Raw genomic sequence first — 14049 nt, 5'->3', positions numbered from 1 at the left:
AAGAGTCGATTCTGCTGTTCTCAGTTTACCTTATAGTCCAATTCTTATAGCAATACATTACCGATGGAGAAACCATAGCTTTGACTATATGGACCTTTGTTGGAAAAGTATTACTTCTGCTATATGTATGCAGTTTTCTTCTTCATTTCCTCTATGGCCTTCATATAATTTGCAGCTCCTGGGGAACAAATATTTATTCTCACATTAAAAAGTAGTTTTTGTCTTCTTATCTTGTCTGGGCCAATAACGTAGTGGTCACTCCTAAGCAGAATCCCACTACTGATTTTATTTACTCCATTTCTTACCTTTGCTCATTTATCCCTTTTCTGGCTTAATGAGCCACCAGCTTTGCCTTTACTTTTTTTTTTTAAGCAATTGGGGTTAAGTAACTTGCTCAAGGTTACACGGCCAGTTATTTCTGGGTGTGGTGCTGAGTGTCTGAGCCCAGGATTCGATCTCCAGGTAGTCCCAACACTGGAACCGGTGCTCTTACTCTCTGAGCCACCTGGCGCCACTTTGCCTTTACTTTTAAATAGTCTACCTAATTAGTGTGATTAAAGATCACCTCCTCCTTCTACTCTCTCTTTTGGACACTCTTCTGGGGATCTTAATTCCCTTAATTCCCCAGAACATTAATTTGTTAAGAAGGAGTGGGGTGTAGTCAGAAGCACTCTGCAACCCACATCTGTTGGGATCCACTTTCGCTCTTTGCCTTTTCTTCATACTTGTTTTTCATGATGTACTAACTTTTCCATCCTGGTTCTATGTTGACCTTTCCACCCATCTCTGAGACGTTACAGCACCCCTTCTTTTGCTTATAATTAACTTTGGTTCCAAGAGGCACAACATCTGCCTGGAAAAGCTAGCAATCAACAAAAATTAACTGCCTCCAGTCAAAGCCAAGCCTGATTTTCTCGAAGCCCTCCCAGTTCCTGAGCCCGAACCTCTGCCACCCAGTGGCCATGAACCCTGAGTATGATTACCTGTTTAAGCTGATGCTTATTTGGGATTCTGGTATGAGCAAGTCCTGCCTGCTGCTGGGTTTCATAGTCAACACCTACACTGACAGTTACATCAGTACCATTGGGGTGGATTTCAAATTCTGCACAATCCCACTGGATGATAAGACCATGAAGCTGAAGACCTGAGACACAGCTGGCTAGGAGCGGTACCGCAACATCATCCCAGCTACTCCCATGGGACCCATGGCCATTATCTTGGTGTATTATGTGAGTGACCCTGAATCCTATGCCAGTGTGAAGCAGTGACTGATGGAGGTGGAGCGCTATGCCAGCGAAAGCACCAGCAAGCTGTTGTTGGGCAACCAAGAAGGTGGTAGACCACGCCATGGCCAAGGAGTTTGCCAATTGCCTGGTCATCCCCTTCATGGAGACCAGCACCAAGAACACCATTAACATGGAGCAAGTCTTCCTCACCGTGGCCACTGAGATCAGGAAAAACATAAGATGCGTGCCCATTTCCAGTGGGGAGCTCCCTGTTTTCAAGATGGCCAGCTGTCCTGTGAAGCCAATGTGTGTGAGTTGCTGTTAAGGGGTCCAGCTGTGGTGGTCAGGGGGTCCAAAGTGGTGTCCAAGGAGATGGTCAACTCTTCTCATATCATTAGTGTCCCATTAGAAGCAAGAGGAGACACTCTTAATATCCCTCAAATTCACACACCCTTCACTCCATCACATGGTACTTAATTCATTTATTTCCCCCAATTTTCTTCCAGGGCTTTTGATTAAATTTGTGTCCAGGGGACCCTCCCTCCTTTTTAATGATTCATTTTACTTTAACTAAATGCTATTTACTCAATGAAGTTCAGTAATTTGTTAGAAAAAAATTCCTCCTGTGTGCTAAGCACAGAGCATCTCTTATGCACTGGGTGCTGAGGATACAAGCACTAGAAATGAAATGATTTCTACTCACAAAGGGTTTCCATTCTAATGGGGAGGAATAGAGAGACAACAAAGATATACAGAAGTATATAGAGACCAAATATAATGTGAATAAATAAAAATAAATGTAAGGTAATTAGGTAATTGAGAGAAAAGAAGGTGGGGCAATTGATAGAAGACCGGGCTTGGAGTCAAAAAGACCTGAATTCAAATTCTGCCTCTGTTTGCTAGCTGTGTGAGACTGGACAAATTGTTTTCCTTTACTCAGACTTAATTTCTTTATCTGTAAATGAGAAAGTTGGATTCATTGGCCTCTAAATTTCCTTCCAGTTCTAAATCTATAGACCTATGATAACATGAAGGAGGATGCTAGCATTTAATGGGATCGAGAAATGCTTCGTTCAGAAAGTGGCACTTGAACTTTGTCATTTAAAAAGAGAGGGATTTTATCAGGCAGAGTTGAGGAGGGAGTTCATTCCTGGAATGGTAGATGACCAGTACAAAGACATGGAGACAGGAGATGGAGTGTCATGTAAGGAACTGAGAGGAGGACAGATTGATGGACATTCAGATTATGGGGGGGGGGACTATTGGGCAATATGGCTATAAATATAGGTGGGACCAAGAATTCAATAGCCAGGAACTTGTGGCCTGGAGGCCACATGTGGCCTTCTAGGTCTTCAAGTGCAACCCTTTCACTAAATCCAAACTTCAAAGAACAAACGTTTGGATTCAGTCAAAGGCATTACTTGAGGACCTAGAGGGCCACACATGGCCTCAGGGCTGCAGGTTTGCCACCCCTGGGTCAATTTGTAAAGAATTTTAAAAGAAAACCTTAGGAGTTAATATATTTATTTATTCATTCATTTATTTATTTATTCTAGAAGCAATAGGGGCCCACTGAAGTTTATTGATGAGGAAAGTGACATGGTAACTCCTTTGCTTTAGGAAAATCATTTTCGTGGCTGTGTTGAGCATAATTTGGAGTGGAGAGTGATTCAACTTCCAAACCCAATTAGGAGGTTATCGGTATAGTCTTTAAGACATAGGTGATGAATTCTTAAATAAGGTTTGTGGTGGCACAATTGGAAAGAAGTAGATGAGTGAAAGAGATGTTGTAGAGATAGCAACACCAAGATTTGACCCCAAAAATTGGATATGTGGGGTGAGAGGGTGAAGAATTGTGCATAACACTGGAGTTACAACCTTTCCAGTCTAGAAGAATGGCTTTGTCTTCAACAGAAATAGGGTGGTTTGGAAGAAGTATCAGTTTGTTCAAAAAGAAAGTAAATGAATTCACCACTAAATTCCCTAGAGTTGAAACTTTTGTTAGAGTTGTCTTGTTCTTTGGGAACTCTAATTCATATCTTTATTACTGTTTATCAATTTTCTTTATTTTTTTATTCCTCTTTTGAACTATTCTGGCAGTTCTTAGAGTCAATCCATAAACATTTTGTGCAACTTTTTAGAATTAATTGTAGTATTTTCATCTTTGGAAATTTGACTCCATTTCCATTGGTGCAAAATATTTCATCATATAGCTTTTTTCTTACAGTTTTTACTCAATATTTCTCATTGGTTAGCCCTTGTCAATGACTTAGGACACTGTCAAGGGATTAATTTTGGAAGTTAATCTCTTATATTACAACAGTCCCAAGGGATGAAGTGTTTGGGTCCCAAGCCCGCAGGATTACAAAAGGCGTAAGGAAAACACCAGGACTCAGGGTCAATGACAATACATTTTTAACTCTTAAGATTTACCTTGTAGTATGTTGTTTTATTTCATTGTTGCTTTTTGGGAGAATATCTATCATTGAGCTTCTTTCTTGTTGATTTAAGATACTGGCTGGATGTGAGAGCCTAGACTACCTTCTGCTTCTTTGTTCACATTCACTTGTATAGGTGAAGTGAAAAAAAAATAGATTGTCCTTATCTGGAGAAACTTTGGCATGAGATTTTCCCACTTCACAGAAATCAGTATTTGGAATGAGAGTGGAGATGGCAAGAGTACTAATCTGTCGGATATTAGTGTCGCTGAGCAGTATAAGGGCCATCAGAAATACTGGATTGCACTGAAGTTACTCTTTGAAAATACTAGGAAGAGAGATAATTACAAGTGAGTGGCAATGCTGTCTGTGTTTTACCTGAATTTCTAGTGAGTTGAACTTGGGAATATGAATAATCTTGAAAAAGTTGTATACTGTAAATTTAAATTCAGTATTTTGGAGTCTCAGGCTGGAAGAGATGCTGGAGGTCATGCATTCGGACATATCTAAAAATCCTCTCCACAAAGCCCCATGAAGTGGTCATCCATTCTGCTCATGAAGACCTTAATGGATTCCATCTCCCTATCTACAGAGGCAGCCCATTTCATTTTGGGGGTAGTTAGGGAATATTTCCTTTCTTTGACCTAAATTTGCTTCCTGGCATTTTATGCTCCCTGCTTCTCAATCTGTCTTCCAGGATCCAGCGGAAAAATGTTAATCCATCTTCCATGTGACAAGAACCTAAAGCCACCCGTCACCTGTGATCCAGGTTTTCTTTTCTTCAATCCCAGTTCCTGCTGTAGACGTGATGCAAATAGTATCACAAGAACAGAAAGAATGGCAAAGAGACTTCTTCCTTGAGGTCCCCACGTAGAACAGAGACTTACATGAGTGGCAGAAAACCAAAGCAAATAATATTGCATTTGAAGTCAGAAAGAGACGAGTTCAAATGTTGCTTTTGCCATTTGCTATCTGAGTAACCACAGGTAAATCGAATGCCTTCCAGTGTTGGTTTTCTCCTTTGTAAATTGAGGATAATAATCCCTGTAATTACCTACTTCACTGGGGTATGCAAGGTTCAAATGAAGAAAATACATAAAACACTTTGCAAATCATAACGATTTATGTAAATAAATACCTATTGTTTTGTTATTATTTAATAACCCTCCGTTGATTTGACTCAAGAAATTAAATATTTGTAATGGGCCGAAGGGTTGATGTGAGGGGAAGGGAATAATAACAATAAGGAAGAGAAGTCTAGGTGAGAAAATGGATTAAAATAGAACCAATAGGAAGCTGAACCAGGAGGAAGCCAACCGAGGAGATGTTTATCAGAGAGTAGAAGATAAAATACAAAGAAAACATGTGATGCATCTACATTGAGTTCATATTGTCTTTCCCAGTTTGGGTTAAGGTTTCAAAGGCTGTGTCCTCTTTCCCATCAAAAGACTTTGCAATTGACGTAAAATCAAGCATAAATTTACCCCTTGGAAGCAGAGCAAAATTATTTCAGTGAAAGGGTTTGTTAGTATGAAACCAATTTGAGAGAGTCAAGCAATCAACAAGCATTTATTAAGGTGCTGAGGAGAGAAAGGCAAAATGAAAGACAGTTCTTGCCTTAAGAGAACTTATAATCTTCCTTAGAAACTAGTTCAAGAAGAACGAATAAATTCTACTATAATGTGGACATACTCACTATCGAATAATGGGGGTCAGTTCCCCTCTACTGTTAGCCTCAAATGAGAATGAGATAATATGTGAAATACTTTTAGTATTTTAAAGTTCTATCTAAGTGCTGTAGGAAGAATGGTAAAGTGGGTAGAGAGCTGCTTTCTGAGCCTGAGAGACCTTTCTTCCTAGGGCATATGCTGGCTTTGTGATTGGGCAGGTACACAGTCAGTGAGTGCTCTAGGTAAGACTCAAAGTAAAACTCGAAACTGAGGAAAAGGAGTGGACCTATATTGGTAGAGGGAGTTTACTCACCTGGGAATTTCCTATCCAGGTCCAGTTCCTCTTTCGATATAAGTATTAATATGATTGTTATCATCATTATTATTAATTGTATCTCATTTTACTTGGCTAAATGGAAACAATATGTTTTCTCAATGGAGATACTTATATTGTCAGTCTTTAATATGCCTCCTTCTTCCTTGTTGCTAGAAAAGTGAACAAACTTGGGATATGGTGTGTGTGTGTGTGTGTGTGTGTGTGTGAAGATCTAGTTCAAAAACCAAAAGTCAGAGACTTTAAGCCTGTAAAAAACAACTCCTCCAAAAGTCCTCAGATCCCCCCAAAATTCTGTCATTCAGATTGAAAGACAAAATTAAGTCTTTATATTTATTGAAGGTGATAATACTGAATAAATGATTCCGAGGCCCTTTTAAATTTTGTTGACAGGGAGGGAGATCAATGGAATGATATTTGTTAATAATGAATTCTTGATTATTTTGCAGTGATCTCAGGGTTTATTTTCAATTTGCAAAATTTCTTGGGAATTCAAAAGTGTGTCATGGGTACCACTGGCAGATTTTGAACCCTATATTTTTAAAAGCATAAAATAAAACACACAGGGTTACAAAGTCTATATTGAAATATAGCAATCAAAAAACAAAAACAAGTACACAAACCTTAGATTAAGAAACCCTAGATAGGAAAGATGGGCTTCCTATCCTCCCAAGCATCATAGTAATAACAGCTGCCATTTTTATATCCATTTACAAAATGCTTCACATATGTCATTTCCTTTGCTCCTCATAGTGAAGTAGTGCTTGTTATTATACTCATTTTACAAATGAGGAAACCAAGGCACACAGAGGCCTAGGTCTCACAAGAAGTAAGTGTCTGAAGCAGGATTGGAACTAAGCACTCTTTGATTCCTTGTCCAGTGCTGTATCTACATTGCTATCCTGCCTCTGACAGGCAGTTAAGAGAGTAATTTGCTAGTTAACTTATGAACTTTGTGAACAAAATTGTCATTTTAGATTTTGAAGCAAATGTGCCCTGCGATGTAAGAGCAAACTTGTCATTGCCTTTTCTGATTGTGACTCAGTAGTATCTCCAGAAAGGAGAAGGTAATAGAAGATTTCAGAGGATGAAAAAAAATCATGTTTATCTGGACTGGTAAAGAAGCAGATAAAATAGGAGAAATGCTACTCAGGTTGGGCCTTGAAGACTGAGTAAAATTAGAAATTCAGTGCATTTGGAGTCATCTGAATCTCTTTTCTCCCTCACCCTATTGACCATTAAGTTTCAGAACACTAATGCTTGCACTGCCACAAATTAATATTCTTCTTCCTTTCTAATCTCTCAATACTCCATGCATTTTAATTTTTGTTTTAAATAATCAATTATTTTGGAGACTGGATCTCTCTGTCTCACCCAGGCTGAAAATGCAGTAGCTGTGCTGGTACCATTCCATTACTGATTGACTTGGGGACCCACTACTTATCTGATCTGGACTCACCCCTTCTTGGGAAGTCTGGTGGCCTTCCATTTTTAGGTGCTCACTATATTGGTACCAGACAAAGTAGATGTCCATTCGACTTAGCCCACTGTAGCTCAGAACTGAGTCTGAGCTCAGTCTGTTGGGTTTTCAGGGATGCACTACTCAAAAGATAAGAAACAAATAAATCCTCTTCTCCCAATAATTTAAACTTTAGCACAATTGTTTATTTAGGTCATAAAATTATATTTTGGACTCTATTCTTATGTTTTCCACATGAATAGGATGTGTTTTGAACATATACAAAATCAATATTTAGGGACATTACCTAAATATTTTTTAGTTTTTTATACCTTCCTCTTTCGATTTATTTTGTGTGTGTAACCCAGGTTTGAGCAGTATTTGTATAAGACTCTCCTCATTGGTGTAAACAATTATGTCTCAGTGCTTATACCTCCATGAGAGGTTCAACATACGATAGTATGGGTTTATTTGCTTGTGTACATATTTTTTCTTACAAGAAAAATGGAAGATCCTTAAGGACAGAAGTTACTCATCATTTTTATCTGTTTCCCTGGAATCTGGTACAATGTCTGACACATAGAAGGAGTTTAATAATTGTTTCTTGAATTGAGTTAAATTGGTATAGCTGTGTTGCAAGGCTTTTTATCTTTATAATGACCCATTGCATAGGAAACTTGGCAATTCTTCCCAATGAATGTTCATGTCACCCTGGTGTTTGAGAAACCAAACTATTCTTTTCCACAACTGCTGAAATATCGCTACTGTAATGCCATAATGCATTAATTTCTAAAAAAAAAAAAAAAGAAATGGCAATGCCATTAAATATTGACTCCATCCACTCTTCTCACTGTATTGATATTAAGCAACAAGAGTACAATCATTCCTGAAATTATATCTACTGACTTTAGAAATAATTTGTATATGTATAACATCTATCTAAGCACACATGTACAGATGTGTTTGTGTGTATACAACATAGGTATGTGTAGAGTGTAGATATATACACATGCATTATTAATACTTAAACACAAAATATACACATGATATGCCTGAACATATGGATACACATGCTTATACAATACACACGTGTACATGCACACATACTATATAGATATATTATACACATAATATACAAAATTCACATACTTCAATATATTCATACTTGAATATGTTTACCAAAATATGCAATATATACATACATATTCATTTACATATAAAACAGCAACACAATCCATGTGCATGTAACAGTGCAATACTTACAAACACACACATATATATATATGTGTACATATTCATATACATACACATACATGTAATTCCCATACACATTCACACATAGCCACGTGATACATGGAAATATCACCGACATATACAATATGCACATGTACACATACATGCAAATATGCAATATACACATACCTATAAACACATATATACAATGCACACACATACACACTATACATACACATATATGCATATATACATATGTACACAAACATATACACATACATTTATACACAATTTGAACCCATGAACTGTTTTGTTTCGTCTTCGTAAATGCGACCTCCATGTTTTATCTGTGTACCATATTCAAGCAGGAATCTCTCAACCACGTGGACCAGGCCCCTCCTGATGCTGATTTCTGTTCTCAATAATGTGTCTGCCACAGGGGTAGACTTATTGATCAATGGCTCATAATGGTATTTCAGCTGATTGCAAATAGATTTTTCTATTACACTTTCCACTGTCCTCTTCCTTATATATTTATTCTAATCACAGTTTGGCAAAAATTAGCTCTCTCACTCGCCCCCACCCCCCCAAAAAATGTCCAAGTGATGGTTTCCCAGCAGGTGCTCGATCAAACAGGTCTTGTTCTCTACCCCACTGAGAGACTTCCATGGATCACAGGAATTCTGGTCCTGCCCTTTAGCTGACCTGCGGTAGAACTGCTGAGGACATGCTCAGTTTCTTCCCATGAATAAACAAAGTACAGATGAACTATTTGTGTAAGTTCAAATGGAGGAATTTATTTTTATATACAGACTGCTTGACTGTGCAGTTGATTGAAAATGGCATGAAGTAAATCTTGTCTAATAGATACTTATGGAAGAATTTTATTTAACTGTCCAACAGGGTGAATATCAACATTTCTCCTTTGATCTTAGTAGGGAAATACTGGTTTCAACTGGGTATGGGGTGTTGGGGCAGGCGGCAGGCAAAATTACAAGAAAATGAGTAAGCTGTACAGAAAGAAAATATACAGCCCTAATAAAATGCAGTTTGAGAAAGTCTTTGTGAGCTTCAAAGCCCCAAGGCAAAAATGCTCCATAACCTTTGGGTCTTGCCTAATCCTTGGAGTATCATTACCCTACAAGTGTAGAACTCAAATGTGGACCTGTTTATGCTATGGTAGATGATTAAAAAAAAAATCTAACCTGAGATTTACAATGTGTGTCTCACTCATTCGTGAGTGTCTATCACCGTGGAGAAGGGAGGTGGGGATGTTTAAAAGCACAGGAAAATAAAGCAAAGGAACATAGTCTATGGTAGAAGCTAAGATCAGGAGGCAGTATGGAGATGAAATCCATATCCATAAAGGCCAGGTGAAGTGAAGTATTGAAATATCAATCCACCAATTTCATCATTGCCATATTGATACACAGGCTAGAAATTTCATATTACTTTTCCTCCATTAGCTAAAATAGCCACCATTCTTTATTTTGTCATCATAAACAGAGCCCAAATGATGGCTGTTGATACTTCATTGTTCTATTATGATCTTGGTACTTTTTTTAAAGGTACATCAATCTAACTGATTTAGGAAGTCTATTCTGGACAATGCAGAAGGAGAATTGGGCAAACATCGAAATGAATTATTCCTATAAAAATGAACCTTCAATTCTTCAACTTGAAATTTTAAGTTTTTCAGAATTAATTTATTATATTCAATTGAGAAGGAAGCATGAAATCTTCTTAGAGGAATTATTTAATTTTGGTGCCTTCAAAGTTCAGTCAATAAATTGATTAAAAAAATCTCCAAATACAAGAAAATGCTGAGTTGTGGGAAAGACTAATTAGCCAACTGAATTCCACCTTCATTGTTTTATTAAAAAAAAGATTTCTCTATGAATATGAGCACTTCTATTCAATGGTATAAAGCACTTGCACTTATTGTCCCATTGCTTATTAGAATGTTGATAACAATACCTTTCTTAAGCGTCACTAATATGTTATACTTACAAATTTTACAAAATTTATGAGACGATTCCTGCAGTTTGGACTTGCCATCTATTGTGACACATGGGACAATTAAGATATAAACAGAAGGAAATACAGAAAGAAGATTGATACCTTGTGATCGGTGCATGCAATTTGCATTCAGCTTCTCAGATCTGTATTTTATTTAGAGGCACCTACTCCATATTCATGTGTACCTTCTTCCTGAAGTCAGAATGAATTGGGTGGAATTATCTGTGAGCTGCATCTGACTTTCTGGGCCTAGGCATCGAGCTGTATGTCTGGCCAGCATTTACTTATTAGGTAGATCACACTTACACCAATTTTGAAGTGAACTTAATAGGAGCATAGAGGTCACGCTGCACTCATAGGGGATTAACTGGTCCAGAATGGGTTTTCCAAAGTGCTCATCAACGGCATATTCTCCTCATAATGATGCTAATAAGTTTTCTTTCTTTCATCTATTCAAGACTAACATCCTTATTGAATCCAAGCAATCCGCACTGCCCCTCACAATTTCCTTTCCTATTTTAGCCTCGGCTACCTCATTATGGTACAGTTAAGCCATTCAAACTGAATGCCTTAAAGGAATTTCAGATTTTTTTCCCCCCTTCAAATCAAAACACCACATAGCTTTTGTGCTCTTCTGTGATGACTATAGCTAATAAAGGCCTACATAAAAATAACAAGAGGAAAGCATTCTGTTGCACAGTTCTGTGGCCCTGAAAAGGATATTACGTTATTTTAACAAAAGGCAAAGAAATGCTCATGAATATGAGTCACATAACAATATGAGATGTGCAAATGCAGTCGGGTTTCACTAATAGAGGAGACCATTGTTAGGGGCAATCCAGAAGAGAGGGGGACTCAAAAACCATTTCTATTTGATTTGAGAATGAAGTTTAATACATTAAAACATAACTAATTCAGCATCACGGGAGGGGGGCAGTCTTGCATTTATCTTAAAATATTCTTTAATTCATTTTATTGCTTTCAAGTACATATAATAACTCAAACTAGGCCTAGTAGAGGTTCTTAGAAGATATGCTTGCATGAACAGATAAGAATGAGCTGTGATCAGCATATGGATTGGATGTAAATGAGTGTTCTTCAAGTGCTCAAAAGTATTATGAAAGCATTTGTTCTCTTAAAGAGTACAGTGTAATAATTCCCTTTATAATCTAGTTTATACTGTTTATTTCTTTAGCAAACTTTTACTTGATAGGTAGTGCCAAGATAAACTTTAAATTTAGCCCTTATCCTAATTATCACTGGTTCTGAAGTGCTATTTTTGCCTTTTAAAAAAAATTAAGGTGGGGGGAATGCTACATGTGATTTTATGAGTAAAGAAAAACTTTAATGAGGAAATCACTCTACCAATGGTACCTGCATTACCTTTTAGGATCATATATTCAGAGCTGAAAGGAAACTCAGAGATATTGAGTAGACAAGTTGAGGATAAATTTTACAGATGAGGAAACTGAGGCTGAAAGACAGGTTTTATAGTCTCTAGGTCACTCAAAGATAAAGTGATTTGTCTAACGTCATTAGAAGTGAGTATTAAACCGAGGTGATCCTGACTCTGAGGCAAACTATCCACTAGACCCCATCATACCTCCTATATGAGGTAGAAAGTCTTTTTTTTTGCAGTTATTTCATTTTATTTCCTTAAAACTAGCGAACTTGCACAAGGACTTAGAAGCTAAGCTCTTACTGTCTGAACAAAAGAATGAGAAAGCTTAAATACATTTTATTTTTTAATTAAATTTTATGTTTATTTTTAGTTTACATCATTCATTTCTACAAGATTTTGAGTTACAAATTTTCTCCCAGTCTTTCCCCTACCCACCACCCCAAAACAGTGATCCCACTGTATACCGCCTCTCCAAATCTGCTCTCTCCTATATCCTCCCCTATCCCTACTCTGACTTTCCAGTAGGGCAAGATGGATCTCTATACCCCAGTGTCTGTATATCTTATTTCCCAATTGCATGTAAAAATTATATATATATATATATATTAAAGATTTGATTTTAAAACTGTGAATTCCAGATTCTTTCCCTTCCTCCCTTGTCACCCACCTGTACTGAGAAGATAAGCAATTCAATATAGGTTGTACACATATAACTACGCAACACATTTTGAGATAGAAAATTGTAGGTGAATCCAGCAGATATGGTTTTGGAATATTTTCAAAGAATGAAGTTATACTCTGAAGCCCTGCCATTTTCCTCATTCCTATCTTCCCTTCCCAAATCATTAGGCCTCTTGGGGAATATGGATAATGCCACTTCTCAAACCGGTATTCCAGGTTTAGCCATACCACCCTCCTCCCCTTTTCTGTCATTACCTGGCTCGTGTCGTGAATACATGTGTTGGCAACAGGACAACAGGAGTTGAGATGGAATATTTGGACTTCAAAGCTCTTTCAAGTTCTGCTAATGCAAAACTCAGTGTTGAGGAAGATTGTGGCTAAACAACCTCATAATTTTCTCATCAGTAGAATGTAAGCTTTCTGTGGGCAGCTACTGTTTCATCTTTGTCTTTGCATTTCAAGCATATGCTGTGCAGTTGTAAAGCTTGGTATATACAATAGTCTATAAAGAACTCAAAGTAAATATTACATGGAAGTCAATGGAGAGGTCTTAGTGAGTGTTAGCATGTGGAAACGTAAGAAATGAGGAAATTTGAAGAATAAGATAAAATTTGTCATTGAGGAAATCTGTGATATGAAGAGAATAAAGGCTGGTGATATAGTGACAGTGAGGGGCTCAAGGGGGACAGCCAGAGTGTTCACAGCTCAGGAAAAAGCAAGGAAGGTCTTCCACAAGATGGGCAGATTATCTGTGGATAACTAATGGCAGGACACAGACAAGGGCTGTATAGGAAGGGTCGGTATAGATGGGTTGTGATCTGAATCATTGGAGGGACCATCCAAATGGATGATATCACGAGTTCATTGGATATTTGAATATGCTTAGAACCTAGCATAAAATAGTCACTTCAAATACATACTTGTTAAATAAATGAAAGAAAAAATCATGAATAGACTTGTATGAAAAAATGACGATTGAAATGAGCAGAACAAAGAGAACATTGTACACGGTAACAACAATATTGATTTAAGAATAACTATTAGTGAATAAGTCATTTTGACTATTATAAATATACCCAAATCTACTGTAAAGAACGCATGAAGGAAGACACCATTTGCATCTAGAGAAAGAACTGATAAATGCAAGTATGAATAGAATGGTTATACACATGCACACACATGCACACATGCAGGTTGTTGTTGTGTGTCTGTCCTTTGTTCTTGAAGAGGACTATGACTCAGGGAAATGATGACATGACTTGCAGTTGGCTTGGATTTGAGTGAGGTCACCAGCCTCACTTTGTCCTCAAGAGCCATCTGGGTCCATTGGCCAGATATTCATCAGGATGACTGTAAATGGCCCAGGATGCAATGGGAGACCTTGACCCTTTGAGGCTAAGGTCTTTTAAGGTTCTCGCCTTGAATGAGATGACACCCATTCAGAGAATAGGCCTCTATAAGTAGCTATTCAATGGATGGTCCCTTTAATAAAAAAAAACATCAACCTGGATGGGGAAGACCCCCGGATTCCTGGCCAAAAAAAAAGTTACTATTTAGTATTTACATTCACTGTGTGCTAGGAGGGCA

General features: G+C 37.6%; 1 pseudogene; it reads left to right on the top strand.

Annotated features, from left to right (window-relative positions):
* The first annotated feature begins 962 nt into the window (after window positions 1–962).
* LOC138174213 (ras-related protein Rab-1B pseudogene) lies at window positions 963–1551 on the top strand (annotated as a pseudogene).
* The last annotated feature ends 12498 nt before the right edge of the window (window positions 1552–14049 follow it).

Source organism: Petaurus breviceps, unplaced genomic scaffold (assembly GCF_028583685.1).
Source record: "Petaurus breviceps papuanus isolate PSGF00001 unplaced genomic scaffold, PetGlider_PUasm1.0 688, whole genome shotgun sequence".
NCBI classification, from domain to species: domain Eukaryota; kingdom Metazoa; phylum Chordata; class Mammalia; order Diprotodontia; family Petauridae; genus Petaurus; species Petaurus breviceps.
Note: the sequence above shows the minus strand (reverse complement) of the source record. Positions and strands in the feature narration are given on the sequence as shown.